The 18,973-nt window shown below is 39.8% G+C and overlaps 1 pseudogene; it reads left to right on the top strand.

Moving 5' to 3' along the window:
- LOC149194263 (putative LRR receptor-like serine/threonine-protein kinase At1g06840) overlaps positions 1-18,973 on the top strand; it is a 141,817-nt pseudogene that overhangs the window by 55,858 nt on the left and 66,986 nt on the right.

The raw sequence follows: 18,973 nt of genomic DNA on the forward strand, positions 1-18,973 counted from the left end.
ATATTTAAGACTGTGATAATCTGTGCGGATTTGGAAACGTCACCCCAATAAGTAAGTTCTCCAGGTCTCGACTGCATGTAAGATGGCCATCATTTCCTTCTCGTAGGTAGAGTGGCCCAGATTCCTCCCACTTAGTTGTTGGCTTGTGAAGGCCAACGGTCGCCCTTCCTGCATTAAGACCGCCCCAATACCTGTACCCGAAGCATCACATTCAATGACAAAAGATTTGGTGAAGTTAGGTAGTGGTTAGAATAGAGTGGAACACATGGCATTTTTTAGAGATGTAAAGGCCTGTTGTGCTTCCTCATTCCAGAAGAATGAATTTTTCTTTAGGAGTTGGGTGAGGGGCTTCGCTATGTGACCATAGTTGCGGAAAAATTTATGATAATAGCCTGTGAAACCCAAAAATCCTCTCAAGCTCTTCAAGGTCTTAGGTTGAGGCCATTCCTGCATTGCCTGGATCTTGTTGGGGTCCACCTTGACACCTTCACGCCGCACAATGTGGCCCAAATACTCTACTTCTGCCATGCCAAACGCACACTTGGACATATTGACAAATAATTTATGCTTGCGGAGCAGTTGCAAGATTAGATCTACATGTTGAAGATGTGCGGCCCAAGTGCAACTATAGATGAGGATGTCATCGAAGAAGACAAGGACAAATTTCTTGAGATATGGTTTGAGAATGTGGTTCATAAGGCTCTGAAAAGTAGAGGGGGCATTACAAAGACCAAATGGCATGACCAAGAATTCATAATGGCCTTCATGAGTTTTGAAAGCAGTCTTGGGAATGTCGACTTCCTTCATGCGAATTTGGTGGTAACCTGAGCGAAGATCCAGCTTAGTGAAGAATTGAGCCCCATTGAGTTCATCCAGCAAATCATCAACCACCAGGATGGGAAATTTATCTTTGACTGTCAACTTATTGAGGGCCCTGAAGTCGGGACACATCCTCCACTCCCCATCTTTCTTGAGCACCATGACCACTGGGGATGAATAAGGACTAATGCTAGGACGAATGACACCTGCTTCCAAAAGTTCCTTGATGATTTTTTCTATTTCATTCTTTTGGGTGAATGGATATCTGTATGGGCGAACATTTGGGGGTTGGGCCCCTGAAACCAAGGTGATGCTATGATCATGTTCCCCTCGCGAGGGTGGAAGCTCATGAGGCTTGTCAAAGACCGGTAGATGGTTATTTAAAATCTGTTGCATCTCAAGATGAATTGGCAGAGGCTTGGTTTCAACTGCCTGGATGGCATTAAATTGAGCTACAACTCCATGATTGCCCTTTTTTAACAATTTTTCCATCCTATGCGAGCTGATGATAGAGGGGGCTCCTGCCTGGAGTCCACAGAGGGTATGTGTGTAGTTGTTCTACTTAAAACTCATATATAACTCCTGGAAATTCATTGTGATTGGCCCAAGAGTGCAGAGCCATTCAGCGCCAAGGACAATGTCGCAACCCCCCATGTGTATGGCAAACATGTGGGTTTTCAACTAATAATCCCCCATTTGAAGTTTGACATTTCCAAAGCGGCCTTCACATTTCATTATGCCTCCATCTGCAATTTGAACTTGGAAGTTAGAAACTGCTCGTACAAAACAATGCACTTCTTCTGCGACTTTTTGATGGATGAAATTATGTGTACTTCCACTATCAATCAAGACTACTACTGGGCGATGTTTAATAAAACCTCTGATTTTGAGAGTTTGGGGGGAAGAAATTCCTGCCAAGGCATGCAACGAAATAACTGGTTCGCCAGAGACATTGTCCTTTTGGTTGTCTTCTTCTAGCAGCTCATGTTCCTCAAGTGGTGGATCTTCCTCTGTTGAGTTGTAGTCAATGGCATCAATTTGAAAAAATTTGGTCTCCTTTCATTTATGACCTGGGGAGTATTTTTCATCACAGTAGTAACATAGGCCTTGCTTTCTTCTTTCGACCATTTCCACAGGTGACACCTTTTGGACCTTAAGTGTTTGAGTCATGTTATGAGCCTGTGGGGGGCAACCTTTAGCGGAGAAATTTGGGTGACTGTATTGGGCTGCTAATGCACGTTCCACATTACGAGCTACCTTGCAAGCCTCCGTCCATGTAGGAGGTGCTGCAGTAGGACTTGGGCTTTGTTAGCTTCTTTAAGACCGCTGATAAAACATTCCGTGTAGAACACATCTGAGAGACCCCAAGTGCGGAAGGCTAAGGCTTCGAAAGCTGTAATATATTCATCCATTGTACCAGTTTGTCGGAGCTTAGTAAGACGACCCAAAAAAGATGATTCCTAGTCAAAGCGGTCTTGAAGAACTTTGGTGAATTTGGTCCAAGTCTTAAAAGGTCCAGTGCAACGTTGATGTCATTCCCACCATTTTGCCACCTTTCATTGTCCAAGTACATGCTCCCAAACATAAGCTGAGTCTCCTCATCGAAGATGTGATTTAGTTTGAAATACTGCTCCATTTGTGCTATCCATGCCGACAGGTGAGAACCATCAAATTTATGCATATCCAACTTGGGAGGTCGCTGACTGGGTTGTTGGTGGGTGTGCCAGATGTGAGGATAGTGGCTAGACTCACCCTCATTGTGTCCATTGCCATTATACGCCTCCTCGTGGGCTTTCTCCTTGCTCTTCGAGACTATTTTCTCGACCATTCTACATGGTCCGCTAAGCTGAATGTGGAGGTTTTGCACTGATTCTTCAAGTTTGTTCATCCTTTCATTGGCCATCGCTTGAGCTCTAGTTTCTACCATACACCAACCTGATTTTTTGAAAATTGGGACTGCCTAAAAAAATTTTCACTAAGAAGTGAATGGTACCACCGTGCTCAGCTCGTTGTCCTGATTCTGGTGGTCTAGATCAATGCGGCCAAAAGTCCTGCGAAAATTATACCCCGTTATAGGAACCCTTCACAACGACTCCGATCTGGTGGATCTGAGAGATCTAAATGGCAGATTTGATAGCTTTGGGCAGCGAAACAGACTGCTTCTGTGGATTTGATGGATCTAATAGATCGAAATGGTTGATCTGCGAACTCAAGACTACGGGACTGATGTCTGCTGCTGCTGCACCCTTTTGCACAAGCGGATCTGGAAGAGATGATGTGTGATCCCCCGATAGAAAAGGGAACTATGGTCTTGAGGAGTGTTAGGTGCTACAGATCACAATATACATAAGGGTCTGGCAGTAGTACTCAGCCCAATGTTTCAGGGCTCTAACTAAGGAGGATCGACCGTACCCTTAGCCGTACAACCCGACTACCCTATCGTACGGCCGAGTAATCTCTCCGAGTGCTGTTCTCGGTGTACTGTAGCCGCAAGACGGTCGATGGTTTATCTACGACAAGGTTTCAAGGGAGCCTAGGGGGCTTCCGATATACCAAGAGGGTACATGGAAGACAGTCCGTGCGCGGTTCTGTCTAATGCGCTACTACTCGAAGGGGTACCCACAAGGGTTACAAGGGAGTCCAACAGACGTGACCACCTCTTGTATTTCCTGCGTGCATTCCTCCCCAAATCCGCAGGTTTATGCTCTCAACGACAGATCCCGTGGTTTAAAGACGCTGAAACACATCTCTAGCCAAAAAAAAAAATTGCTAAGAAATGGAGATCCCACCGGCCTTGGAAAGTGCTATTATACCACTTGTTATGCTCTTAACCTACAAAATGATACCTAAATATAGAATATGTGAAGAAAAGATACCCAACACACAAAATAGGAATGATTTTATTATTCAAAGAGTAATGTTCACTTGCCTCTTCGAGGGGGCAACCTCTAATAGAGCAAAGCTCGATTACAAAATAAGACATGATGCTCCTTGCAGGGAGTCTCTATCCTTTATATATGACTCATACATGCAATACCACGGGCCAATACCGTGGGTTTTATTATACCATCTATCTAATACTACGGCCCATTTGCAGCTAACTGTGGTTCCGTCATTAATTGCGAATTAACCACTTACAGTTATTAATATGGGCTTTATTGACTCTTGACTATGACGTGATCCCATTACATAAATAAGGGGGTTAGGGTGGGACCCTAACATACCTCTTCTTCGGAGAAAGATATTCAGCTTCTCATCACTAGTGTGCCCCACTAAAATTCTGCCGGCGCTTCTCCTAGGCTATGTGTCAGCCCTGCTAGCCTCAACGTCACTCCTAAAGCCTTTGTGTCAGCCCTCTGCCTCTCTGTGTTAGCTTTCTTCCCTTTTGCGTCACCCATGCAGGCCCCTTAGCCTCTGCGCAGTCTCTAGCTGCCTCTGCATGGCTCCTGCTGCCTCTATGTAGCTATGGCTGCCTCTGTGTGGCTCCTGCTACCTCTATGTAGCTATGGCTGCCTCTGTGTGGTTCCTGCTACCTCTGCGTAGCTATGGTTGCCTCTGCATAGCCTCTCTGCCACTGTGCTAACCTTCAGGCACTATCTCTGCATCTCTGTTATGTTCTCACTGCAAAAGATCACTTGTTCGAATTTTCTTAGCTACCTCGCTCAAGAAAATCGAACTGATTGATCAATCTTGGTGTATCTCCAACTGACCCTCAAGCCTCCTCTTATACTTTTCTCGTTGAGTCTTCAATGACCGAGATTAAGCCTCTAATCAACGGCTAAGATTAGATTTGGCTTGATCCATGTCATTTAGAACATTCTCATCGAGTTTTATATTAATACCCATTAATATTTTAATTTTCTTAAGTTTAAACTTAGGAACCCCAGTAAAAATATTAATTATTTTAATATCTCTCTAACCTGGTGGAATTTCCCCAAACCATTTCCGGGTCTTGGATATCTCATGTGTTTTAGCCTCTCCACCAATTTTCATGGCTAGAGTACATCCGATGCTATCCCAAATCAACTAACTTTAGAAAAGCCAAGAAATTCGATGGGAAGTGGAGAGTGCGGGCCACTCCAAGGGAATACACACCCCTTGGAGGAATTCGAATTAGGCGAGAGAGGAAATTTGATGGGTGAAGCCCACAAGGAGCATGAGGGATAGCTAGCTACAAAATGGAGGAAAGGCTCTCATTTTAGGGGCTTTTGATAATTTGAAACACATTGTTGTTGCTCAAGTTGTTCAGCTAAGTCACAAGTGTTGTTGAGCACCAGAGTTTCCCAAGGAGGAAACTCACCCTTCTCTTTGGTTGACTACAAGTGCCACCCTATGACGGTTTCACCATTGTCTTGTGGAGGCAGGGAGAGTTATAGCATAGGTGCCACAAATTTTCTAAGCTAAACTGGGCTACGCTATCCTTGGGGAGTTGGTGTCGGGAATTAGAAGCCACACTATTTGCTAGACACTTACTTGAAAAAAATTTTGGAGGAGAGGAGAGAATTGCAGAGCAGAAGTGAGCCCATCTCACTAGTATGAATTTCTCTTGTTGAGTCTATGCTATTACTACCCAGGCCTGCACAGTAATTGAGAGGGAGTTGTTGTGGCTAGTCTTAGTAGAGTTGGGTTGTTTTGTGGGAGTTAGAAGTGAGCCAAGGGGAGAATTTCCATTATTTTGGAGGGTTGTGAGGATAGAAATTCATGGAAACCGAAATTCACTGGTAGTGGAGAAGTGTTGGGAATTTGGAGTCAATTTTGGGGTGTCAAAACTAGAGAAAACCGTTTTGGGTTTTTTCTAGGCTTTTGGCAAGGATCTTGTTGTAGGGAAAAGTATCCAATACGGAATGACCCTATCCCACTCTAAGGGTGATAGTACCTCAGCAACAACCGAAGCAAAGCTATCTAAGGTTTCTTCTTTATGAAAGTAAAATAGGGGAGAAAGAGATCCACTAACCGATGTCTTTCGCTAATGGTTGATCCAATCTTCTCTCCTTGCTGCTTGCTCCCAGCTCCTTGCTCTTTCACTAGCCTAGCTACACAAAGATCCTGCAAAAAGGCAAGAGAGGGAAACTACAAGAAGCATACATCCATAGTTGATTCAAGGATTAGAATAAATCAAATATACAAGTATAACAATACACCATTGAGACACATGCATATAGAAGAACCTCAAATGCTTTATTAATGGAAGAAGTAAAGTTCTGAGAGTGTTACAACCATAAGAGGCCCAATCCAGCAACACCTCCCAGCAGAAAGAAATCTCCTCTTCACCTCCTTCAAAGAAATAACCCAATAGTTCTAAACTCAAACCAACAGCACTTCCTTACAGTCACAAAATTCCAGCCCCCATAGACCTCATGAGAGAGCTCTATATATAGGAGTTTTGGAGAAAGGATGAGTCAGCTTGAAAGCTGACTAGTGTCCTCTCCCACTTCAGTTATACTTCAGTTCTTGAGTCCACTTGGAGATCCTTGCTTCCACTTGGAGTTTAAGAATCTCTTACTCATCACTGGGCGAATTCCCTGATCCAAGTGTCATTTTGGAAGCTTCCTGGGCATTGACACCTTGAGAAATGACTGTGCCACTTGTCCAATATCGCTCAGCGCGGGTAGCCTTTGTTGGATTTGAAATTCAACGCAGATACAGAGAAGGGAAGTTGACATTCAGCGCAGATGCTCAGTGGAGCAGTTGACATGATCCCGAAATTGCTTGTTTTTGAGTGTTTTCAGGTGGAGAACTGATTTTTAGTGCTGTGGTTTGCTGACCTTGTTCCTCTAAGGGTAGGAACAACATGTTTAGGGACTTTGGATCCCTTAGATTATGTACGTTTCATGCTTCATGTTGTAAGGCACAAAAATTTCTATAATAGTTTCCCCCTAAAGTATGAGGTCGTTTATCGGGTGAAATACTTTATCAGGAGGATCCGAAGTTCATTCAATCGCTGAGGTCATGTACATGTACAAATGACAAATGTATTTATATTTCCTGAATATATATCGCAGCCTGGATGGATGAAACTAGATCCGAGGTCTTCAATCTCGTTCGATCTTCACTCTAAGTACAAGTCGATCCATGTGAGAATTGCGCTGAAGTCGAACATGGAAAGACATCGCTTGATTACCGGTCAATGATGTAAACCGTTAACAAGCGCGAGAGGAATCACCGATAATGATAATGACCCTCAAGGTACTGCAGTACAATTCACGTGGTGTGAATAAAGGACTTGGCGTCGAACACCACGCAAAATCTTCTAGTCGAAGGTCATTGATGTATACTTGTCGCCGGAAGTGAGAAACTTGCCATTTGGGCATGCAAGCTTCAAAGTACTGAAGGGGTTGTTCCTAGATCAACTTCTTGGATAATGAGTTGAAGTCGACAAGAAGCGATCCATCAAAGGAGGCCCTTAATGAATCCCACATCAGTGACACGGAACGGAGCTAATGATTTTAGTGGAGGTGAAAACAATCTGTGACATATGATTCAGGGTGGCGGTCATGAATGGATGAAGGATAATGTATGGCAGTGGATGGGACACGGTTGACTCTTTCTGAACGACATCTCTTGAACATATAACGACACTGATGCGATGGATCGGTAGCATTACCCCAAATGGATGGTTTGGCGAAGACCATGGTGATGAGACCGGTGAATGAAACAACCCAACCCGATGTGGTACGGAGGAAAAGTGTCATGTTCAAGAGCGACTTGCTACCATTAAAGCTTTGAGGTTCTCCCAATTTTTCCCCAGTCATTTCTGACCAGTACCTCTTTATTTTTGTCAAGCTTGAGGAGGATAACATATGCTTGTTCTATAACCTGCCCTTCAGGCAAGCCCATCGCTATGTTTTAACGAGCCTAGCGATAGGGAAACTCGTTCTCGTCTAAAGACAAGTTTGTCTCTATTTAATAATTTTAACGAGTCTAACGACAAGGAAAACTTGGTCCTTTTCATTTTTAGAGAGTCTGAAAAGGTACAGAAAGTTAACTCCAAAATTCATTTTTCGTCATCTAATCCCTTAAGTCCGAAAAAGTATAAAACAATACAGAAGGGATGAGTGTTCGGTACTTTTAACGAGCCGAACAAAACAAGCGCTCGATCTTTTTGTGCAATAATCCCTCAGGTCCAAAAAGATTAAAATCTAGAGGAGAGATAGCTCTTCCGGTCACTTTAACGAGCTAGAAGGCCAAAACTCGGAAAACTTTTCATATTTTACGAGTCAGATGAAAAGAGCTCAAAGAAGACTTGTCTTTTGAGGAACGAGTGATAAACAGGGATAGCAACTGATTCCAGGTACAGGTTGGAATTTTCCAATCACGGCAGTGCCACAAGGATGGCTAGGTGAAATCACTCTTCGCAACTGTTCCTCAAAATGGGTAAACAATCATATGGAGGTGAACGATCGGCCAAATGACGGTGGAGGTGGCGGGTGCAAACACGACCAAGGCTTTTTATGGCTCATAAATTTACGATCACAGAGGTTATTTACCGGGATAGGTTCTTTTTTGGATAAAAATGAGCTTAAACTCTGGAGGAAACATTGCTCACTGCTTTTATTTATTTTTTAACGAGCATGAAGACCGCGTTAAAATTGCTCGGATCTTGCGTTTATTTTTTAACGAGCATGAACTTTATGCTAAAACTGCTCGATATACCAGTCATAAGATAAGAAATTTCTCCTGTGAGATCTCTATTTTTTAAGGAGTTTCATCTTCACTAAGCTTTACTCCATCTCATCCTTTCTTTATGCAAGTTCGGAAACGACTAATCCACAAAACAGATAAATAACCGCTCTTTGCTTGCACTCCAAAAGGTTTGCATGCCCCCAGGTATAAAATACAATTTCAAGGTTGCCCCTCCTCTCCCCCACCTCTGCTTTTCTTTGGGAGTTCACAACTACTTGTTGTCTTGCCAGTCTAATGTTAACGATACTTGTCTTCTCGTTATTTTACGGGGTCTTACGCGGTACTTGTCTTCCCGTCGGCCCAACTTTTAACGAACAACTATTTGCGACAAGAGAAGAACACTACTCAAAGACAAAGCATTGGTGTTATTGAGGGAGGCTTGCCTCTTTCTGGTTACCCAAAGATTGTTTTGTTAACTTCTTCAAACAAAAACATTTCCTCGGCACTGTCTACCGAAGTAGACAATGGTGAATGACCTTTGTCAAACACGTGACCTTAACAAAAGAATCTTATTCTAGAATAACCCCTCTTCCATCCACGGACGGGGTACGGACTAGTCATATTCTCTCGCGGAAATTATACCTTATACCCAGGGTTTCCTCTGCCCGAAGCAGACCAGGATGCATGCCCCCTGGGTTCCAGTCCCATCTTTCTGAATCACTCGCACTCATCGGGAAGGAGGACTGGGGTGGAGACATTTCTTGAGTGAATAGACCATTCAGGGTTGGTATCTGACTATTTGCGATGCGCGATCCCGGAAATGAAAGTTGGTCTACGAGTTTGACCACCCTTCCTTCGTGTGGAAAACACATTACTCTAAAGAGTGAGGAGACTATTGCTCCCATGCAATATATATAGTCTCGTCCAAGGAGTAGGTTATAATCCAAGGGTCCTTGAATGACCATCACGTTCATTTGAACGGTCTTCCCTTTCAATGTAATAGGCACATTGGGGAGGATCCCTAATGGTCGACTGGTTCCTTTATCAAAACCCGAGAGATTTCTTATCTCAGGTAAAAGCGTCGGGGAACCCAGTGCTTTCCAAGCAATAGAGAAAAGGATACTCACAGATGCCCCTTCATCAATGATAGTGCCAACCATTACCATTCTGTAGATTTGGACAATGATTCTGAATGGTATACTGGCTGGCAACCGGGGTCTGCCTAGTTGATTCCAATCAAAGGATACAACCAGGTTGCTTGGTGGTGGGACCGAATATACGGCCGGATATGACCCTGACGATGTTCCTTCCTACGATAAAGGAATGGGCGCATTGCCCTGATGCTCATCAGGGTCTGTGCTGATGAAAAGAATCTGGATGGTGTCATCCTTATTCTCTTCAGTGAGGGTGTCACTTGAGGATGACTCTTCCGTGACGGTGTCATTTGAAGATGAAACTTCTGAAGGGAGAACCGGGTCAACTGCCGTATCGACCTTTGGACTTTCGTCTGGTCTGGATTCAGTAGGTTCATTTTCAGTGACTGACGCTTCAGCCGACCACTTGAGCGGGCCAACTGTATTTTCAACCAACGAAGGACTTGGCACGAGTTTTTTGTATCCAGGAGGAATTCTTAACGGTGAAACCGGACGATCTTCCAAAACTCTCTTCGCTTCATCTAAGAAGGGACAACGGTGGATGGCATGATCGCCTTCACACAGTCTGTAGGGGGATCTTACTCCTCTTTGTCTTGAACCTTCACTTTCGCTGGTTGATGGTAAGCATTCAACATGGCTATCAGAGGTTGATTCTCCCGAATTGTGCAAACGAGGGGACCAGTCCCTTAGTATCCGGGGAATACAGGGACAATCTCTATGGAAGTGGTCTCCTCTACATATGACACATGGCGATTTAGGCCCGGTCTGTGCTGTGTGCGGATTTTTTTCAGATGTCTTTTGCTTGCCTCCAGTCGCCTTAGGCTCCTTCTTCTTCTTCTCTCTCTTCTTCTTCCCCTTCTTCTCCATGGGAGCTTGGCTTTTTCCGGCTCTACCTTGCGAAGACGAGGGATTGTAAGAAGAGTTATAGGAAGTAGAAGGCTGGTGGGCAGCTCTAGACTGATCTAACTGTTGACTCGACTGCTCAGGAACCATGGTGTTCTGAACTACATTAGTTGAGAATAGCCAAATTAGCAGGCCAATTGTCAGTCCTGGAAGCGACAATGTGGCCATATGGGGCGCACCGACTTCTCCCCAAGAGGAGAAAGGACTAGGATTTCCATCATGTGGAATTCCTTGGTTGGGGCGTTCCATGTTCTCAACCTACATATCAACGCAGGAATAGGAGGTGATTATGTTCCATTTAAAATGAATTTTATAACGACGCTTTAGACACAACTTGCTTTTTCACTTTTTAAGAGTCGAGAAAAAGCTAAAGATGACTCTAGTATCCTTCGATGTTTTAACGAGCCCGAAGTGACAAATGCTCGGTTGGACTTTTTCTGTTATAGAGTTTGAAAAAGGCCAAAAGAAACTGCTCTGGAGATCTAGGCAGAGGGTGTGCCAAACCTTTCGCGAAACCACAGAATACGTTTTACGGTACGGGTGGTCGATCTTCGTGAATGATGTGTTCACTGCATCGCGATTAGTAGGGTGGCCGACACGGCTTCCTAAGGATAAAGGCTTTGTTCCTATAGGGGTCTCCCAATATATACACGACGGTACGTGGGAGCACAAGTCCATATTGATACTTATCGCTTCACCGTGGAGGAATCACCCAACCACTCAACGCTAAGATATCACGTTTAACGACGTCGGAACACGTCTCTAGCTTAGACCTCTATGTGTTTGCATTATGTTTCAAAGCGTTGTTATGTAAATTCAATTCATTTTAAGTTGATCTTGTTTAGCAGTTTTCCTTTAAGGATCACCACGAGATGTATATACAACTTCCTAAATGCAGTCTAAGATGATAAGCAAGCTTTTCAATCTTTCAACTTTGAAAATCTTAACTACTGAGAGAAAAGAAAGACATCATCTTTTCACACAGATCATAGAGCACACACTAATGAACTTTTCCCTAAATCAACATGCAAGCTGTCAAAATGCACATGCACAATGCAGGTATTTCTTTTCTCTTTCTTAATGTTGATGTATTACAAAAAGAAAGCTATTGTATAATTTGGAATTCAATTTCAAGTGAAAGTAAACAAGCTTGTCCAAAATCAAAAGACACCTTAAGATTTACTTGTTTCAACACTAGAAATATATATATTCAAACCATATGACGAAAGCAAAAGCTCAATCAGCTATGAACAACGAACAAACTAACTCTTAAGATCACTACGACACTTATCACAGTTCTGGATCTAAGAGGCCACAACAAGACTAGTTCGCTTTTCGTTATGGGAAACTGTAAATAATGTAAGAAATACAAAAAGAACAAGTACAGTTTCTTTATACAACCGAGGTGGAATAGTGGCAAGGAAAGATGGTTTCAGATAGGTACATTGACTGGCAACAGGCTGCAAAAACAAGGATGAAAACAGGGCAAGAAACAACAGGAAACCCCAGTAGCACAAGGCAAGACTGGTTCAACGCAGGTAGTACACTGTCAGTTTGACATTTAGCGCAGGTAACCCCTTCGGGAACTGCGCTGAAATGCAGACAGCCTTCACACAACCTGCACTGAAGAACGAAACTTTCGTTTCTCTTGGTTTCTGGGTCACAGATTGCTAAAAAATTCACAGTTTTTGGCCAAATCAGAAGCTATCAGTCAAGTACACACTAGAGGGTAATTAGGAGGATGAAAAGCTATCACTAAGAGCTGTTCAGAGTCCTTGTGGATCAGCTCTTCAAATCATAAACATGCCCAGAAACTGAGCTAGAGTAGCTGCCCTCTACTTTGCATTTGAAAGATCCAAATGCAGTTCGATTCGGTACTCCCTGTGTTTATGAAATGAATAGCAAAAACACAAACAACCAACAAGATACGATCCCCAGCAGAGTCGCCAATTTGTTGTAGGGAAAAGTATCCAATACGGAATGACCCTATCCCACTCTAAGGGTGATAGTACCTCAGCAACAACCGAAGAAAGCTATCTAAGGTTTCTTATTTATGAAAGTAAAATAGGGGAGAAAGAGATCCACTAACCGATGTCTTTCGCTAATGATTGATCCAATCTTCTCTCCTTGCTGCTTGCTCCCAGCTCCTTGCTCTTTCACTGGCCCAGCTACACAAAGATCCTGCAAAAAGGCAAGAGAGGGAAACTACAATAAGCATACATCCATAGTTGATTCAAGGATTAGAATAAATCAAATATACAAGTATAACAATACACCATTGAGACACATGCATATAGAAGAACCTCAAATGCTTTATTAATGGAAGAAGTAAAGTTCTGAGAGTGTTACAACCATAAGAGGCCCAATCCAGCAAAACCTCCCAGCAGAAAGAAATCTCCTCTTCACCTCCTTCAAAGCAATCACCTAATAGTTCTAAACTCAAACCAACAGCACTTCCTTACAGTCACAAAATTCCAGCCCCCATAGAGCTCATGAGAGAGCTCTATATATAGGAGTTTTGGAGAAAGGATGAGTCAGCTTGAAAGCTGACTAGTGTCCTCTCCCACTTCAGTTATACTTCAGTTCTTGAGTCCACTTGGAGATCCTTGCTTCCACTTGGAGTTTAAGAACCTCTTACTCATCACTGGGCGAATTCCCTGATCCAAGTGTCATTTTGGAAGCTTCTTGGGCATTGACACCTTGAGAAATGACTGTTCCACTTGTCCAATCTCGCTCAACGCAGGTAGCCTTTGTTGGATTTGACATTCAACGTAGGTACAGAGAAGGGCAGTTGACATTCAGCGCAGATGCTCAGTGGAGCAGTTGACATGATCCCGAAATTGCTTGTTTTTGAGTGTTTTCAGGTGGAGAACTGATTTTTAGTGTTGTGGTTTGCTGACCTTGTTCCTCTAAGGGTAGGAACAACATGTTTAGGGACTTTGGATCCCTTAGATTATGGACATTTCATGCTTCATGCTGTAAGGCACAAAAATGTCTATAACAGATCTCATATCTAATTTTGCAGAATTTTATAGGTAGATTTTAGGGGTTAAATCAGGGTCTCAACACAACTAGCAGTGCAAAATTACTAGGGCTAGAACAGATTTCTGGAAGATAAACACCCGCAGCTATTGGGCATTGATATATCGAACACCTGAGGCTTGTAGCTTGTCTTGTGCAAGCCCAAGTGCACTCTTTCTATTTTGCATTATACTCCAGCAGTTATATATAATAAAATTGCCCATTTTGGCATGTTTGGGGGGCATTTATGGTTTATTGGTGTTTACTGAATTTTTTTATGCTAAATTGTCTTGGAAGTTTTTCTTATCACTGTAAATTTTTCCATTAGGAATATTACAATCTACCATCACACCATTCGCCCAGCCATAGTCCTTTATGGCTTTTTAGATGAATTACATCTATCTACTTTGGTCAAAGTCCTTTATGGCCTAGCCAAGTCCTTTTGTCTTCTAGGAGAAGTTATGTCCAAACCTATAATTTCCCTTGGGTCATTCATCTCTAATCAAAGTCCTTTATAACCTAGTTAAGTCCTTCTAGGTTCTCAGGGGAATGTATTCATCTACCATGGTCAAAATCCGTTATGACCAAGCCAAAGTCTTTCATGGCTTTAGGGGATCATCTACCTTGTTCTTGTCAAAGACATCATCACTCCCTCTCAATGAGGGAAACATTCTGCCAAGCATGTTTCTGAAGTATACAAGCTTCACTTTAGACAGAGAATGTCAGCAATTTGCTCATCTACGGATATGTACTAAAACTTTATTGTTCCTTTCTACTCCATATCCAACTATACCACACAGGTACTACATGCTTTTCTGCAACCCAATGTATATACTTCGGCTCAACCATATACTGGCTCGGGTTGTTTATTGCAAAATATCTCATCATATCAAATATCGTAAAAAACTGGACAATGTACTTCCTTTGACCTAGGAAGATGTCATCTGGTCTCTGCCACACCTCCAATCTCAAGAAATAATGCGTTAGGCCAAGATCCTTCATCTCAATCTTTGATGCTAATTCCCCTAAACACTGAAGTAGGCCTTTTGGTGGTAATCTTGGCTTCTTCCTCTGTCATGGAAACCAATCCTTTTGGCACTTTTTCTCCCTCTATCACGTAGGCATACTACGTCTAGAGACCTTTTGTTTCTGAGCATATTGACAATATCATTTCATGACATCCTCTTGAAACACTGCTTCTTTCACCTTGCCTGACTGTCTAATCCCTCGGAACTAGTAGCTCTCTCGGTCATCTAGCATGGTCCTGGATGTTTGAACAATTTCTCCCTATCGAACACCAATCACTCTTGCTCAATCTGTGCTCAAAGCCCTTAAGCCACACAAGAACTTATCCATCGAAGACTGGAGCAACAATATCCTTGTACTCCCTCTCGGAGGAGCTTCTTGCCACAAACTTCGATTCTTTTTTCCTAATGCTTCCAAAATCATTGCCTTGGTTGCCTTCACAGTGTACGTGCAAACCTCATTTAGGATGCCATGGAAGAAATAAACAATGTAAACTTTGAAACGAGAACTATAAACTCAAAACGGGAACTCTAGCAAAAAAACTTCGTAAAAACATAAACAACAACGTTAAAAACGAAAAGTGTTGATGCTGGAATAACACCTTTTTTTTCTAGGGTAAATTTTCAACATGTTTTAAAAATGGCGGTGAAAACCATTTTTTGTTCAAAAACTGTCCCAAAAACACCCTCAAAACGAAAAGTGTTGATGCTGAGAACACTTTTTTTTCAAGGGTCAAATTTCAACATTTTGAAATAATGGCGTAAAATATTTTATCATGACACTGAAAAACATTAAAATTAAAAAAAATAATGAAAACATAAAATAAAATAAAAAATTAAAATAATGAAAAAACAGAAAAGAAAAAAAAATAAAAAAAAATATCAAAACATAAATTAAAATGTATACTAAAAATAAAACATAAAATAAAAATAAAAGACAACAAAAAAATCAAATACATAAGAAAAGACGAAAAAAAAAAAAAAACATAAAACAAAAAAAAAAAAAAATCAATCATAAAAAAATAAATAAAAAATTTATAAACAAATAAATAGTAAAAAAACATATTTTAAAAAAATGGATATATATATATATATATATATATAGTTAAAAAAAAAAAAATTGGCAAAAGAAAAAAAGAAAACCAAAGATATGGAAAAGAAACTAAATTAAAAAAAAAAAAATAACCCAAAAAAAATTACTAAAATTAAGATTAAAGTGTTGATTACTTAAAATAAATATATGAAAATATATATATAAAAAAAGACAAAAAATAAAATAAAAAAAATTAAAAAAAATTTATCTCATAAACCATTAAAAAATTATTATTTTTTATTTTTTATTTTTTTAAACAATATTATTATTATTATTTTCTTCTAAATCATTAAAAAATTCAAATAGTTTTTTTAAACAAATTAAAATTTCTTATCTCAAATTTTAAAAAATTGAAAAAATTATTAAAAAAAAAATTATTAGAAAAATCTAATTTTTTTTATTAAAAAAAAAATCTCGTGGCCCCTCCGCTTTCCCGCCACCCGTGGTGGCGCTGCCGCGGGCCGAGGGCTTGCACGAATTGCCCCTTCGCCCGCCTGTGGTGGCGCGACCCTGGGCGGTGGGTCTTCATGCAGGCCCTTCGCCAAGGGCCGCGCCACCACGGGCGGAGGGGCCATCGAATTTTTATTTTTTGAAATGAAAAAAAAAAATATGTTAAAAAAATAAAATTTTTTTATTAATATTTTTAATTTTTTAATATTTAAACTTTTAAATTTTAAATGTTTCAATTTTTAATATATATATAAATTAAAAAAAAATTGTTTAAAAAAATGTGTTTAATTTCTTTTTAATAAATTATTATTATTATTATTACTATTTTTAAATTTTTAACGATATTTTTTTTAAATAGAAAAAATTTAAATTTTTTTAACGTTAATTTTTTTGTTTTTAAATAAAAAATGTAAAGCTTAATAAAAAAAGGTTTTGATTTTGTTTTTGTTTTGTCTTTTTTTTAATACATATTTCTTTAAAAGTTTAAAAGTTTTTTTTTTGATTATTTGTTTGAAAAGAAATATATATTTTTAGATATTTAATTTTTTTTTTTTGCGAGGTTTTTTTTGTTTAAATGATTTTAATATTAATTTTACTAGTTTTTTTTATATATTTTTTTGATTATTTTTCTTTTTTTTGTTGTTAAATCTACTTTGTTTTTAAATGTTTTTGTTTTGTTTTGTTTTTTTTTCTAGTTTTTGTTAATGTTTTTTAAATTTTCTATTTTTATGTGCTTAATTTTATATATATTTTTTTAAAATTTTGATTTTTTTTTGCAAATTCTTTTATGGTTTATGAGACAATTTATTTATTTTTAACATTTTTTATTTTGTTTTTTGTCTTTTTATATATATTTTTATATTTGTTTTCTTTTAAGGAATCAACATTTAAAAAAAAAAAACAACTTGAAAATTCGTTAAGTAATCATAATTAAAAAAAAATTGGACATAATAAATTTTAAAGTGTGAAAAATAAGTTCTCTAAGAAAAGGTATGTTGTGTCAACACATTGCATCAGCACATTTCAAAATCAGCATGAAAATCACTAATATTTAAAAACAAACATTTATATTTGATACATAAGAAAATTTAAAGTGTCAAAAATATGCTCCCCAAAAAAACAATTGTATTCTGCATTACCACTTTTCAAAATCGGGTCCCGTTTTTACTATCCCTACGAAATGAGTAATCGTATCGACTATTTAAAGTGCCAAAAACTATGCTCTAAAAAAATATGTGTTCTACATCTACCCTTTTCAAAATCAGGTCAATTTTTTGCTATCTCTACGAAACGGGTAATAGTATCAGTTCCTGTTTCAAACTTTATGTTGTTAATATTTATAACAAAGATAAAATAAAAAGACAAGCGGCTTACCAAGGAAAAATAACAATAATCAAAGGAGAAAGATTTGAAGTACTTATCTTTTGATTAAGGAAGAAATTGCTAAGGGTTGTAGGGGATTGTCAACTTCCTCTAGATCCTTGCTTCCTTGCAAGAATTAATGAAGTTAATTTTCAATCTCATCAAGCTTAGATTCCTTCATCTACTTTCTAGGTGGATGCTCATCCTCGTCCTCATCATCAAGCTATTCTTGAATTTCATCCCAAAAAAAAAAATTAATGCAGGTTGTAACCTCCAAGTCTTCTCAAGGGTTTACAAACCATCAGTCTTCCAACCCATACCAGCCTAAAGACTCCAAAATGAATACATCAATAAAGACTCAACTCCGTCTTGTTCTAGAATAGTGTAATATTCCTATTTGGAAAAATACAATAGATAAACAAAGAAGAACTACAACAACTAAAAATGTACAAAACTAACAGCAACCAAATACTGAACATAAGTGAAAGAAGACAAGTCACTGAGCTATTTCATTAACTTGGGAAATAAGGACATCAAATTGAAGTATTAATGGAGCATAGGCTTGCTAAGCAAGCAAAACAAAACCCAGAAATATACCTCTGACCCATTGTTAGTTTTTGTACCATCAAATAGGTGTTCTAGTCTCAATTTGTGTCTAAGAGGCTAAGGAACATGGGTTCTCCAAAACCCATAAAATGTTTCGCAAGATAACCTTGCGAAATGCCTCAATTAAATTAATTGATCAATAATTAAAAATTGTCTAACTTAGGAAAATTGATTAATTAATGGGAATTAATTGAGGATGATCGAGAATGCTTGAGAGGCTCACATGGATCGAGTCTAAGATGATCTTAGCTGTTGTTGAGGATCTAATCATGGTCGTTGAAGTTCTAGCGAGAGATTATAAGAGCAGATCGTTGGGATGAGGAGAGACGCAAGAGGGAGGCGAGTTCCTTGGCAAATCGAGCTATCTAGTTGCAGAGATACAATAAGGAAGTGAGTTCGAGCCAGAGAGGGAGAGCATCATTGATTGAGGGAGCAGCAAAGAGAATTCCAGAGGAGATTCCCAACAGTTTTCTAGTGTTGGAGAGGCAGGAAAAGGGAGGCTAAACTTATTTTGCAGAGAGGCCAAATAGCAAGTGCAAGCATCCAGAAACCCTAGTGCATGTGTTGGAAGGGAGTCGTTTCAATTTCTGGAAGTCGGGAGATCACCTAGAAGGCAGAGTGAGTCATTTCTAGAGGGAGAGGCAGGCGAAATGACTCAATTGGTGTTAAATTGTAGGCAATACGAATTTCCTAGGTCAGTAGTGCGAGTTCCAAGTAGGCAGTTTGTCGGGGAGAGAGAACCAACAGGCTAGAGGGAGGCCGAGTTATTTTGCAGAGGAAGAATTTCTCTCCTGATTATTTTTGGCTAGATTATTTGTCGAAGGATTGCCAGATAGGCATCTAGATTAATTTACTCTCAAAATTTGTGGCAGAAATAATAAAATAAACTCTCATATGCTACACCATTTTTCCCTTCG

The sequence above is a fragment of the Pinus tabuliformis genome, chromosome 2_2, assembly GCF_031772625.1.
Source record: "Pinus tabuliformis cultivar Carrire ecotype Pingquan chromosome 2_2, CPIR1, whole genome shotgun sequence".
Classification (NCBI taxonomy): domain Eukaryota; kingdom Viridiplantae; phylum Streptophyta; class Pinopsida; order Pinales; family Pinaceae; genus Pinus; species Pinus tabuliformis.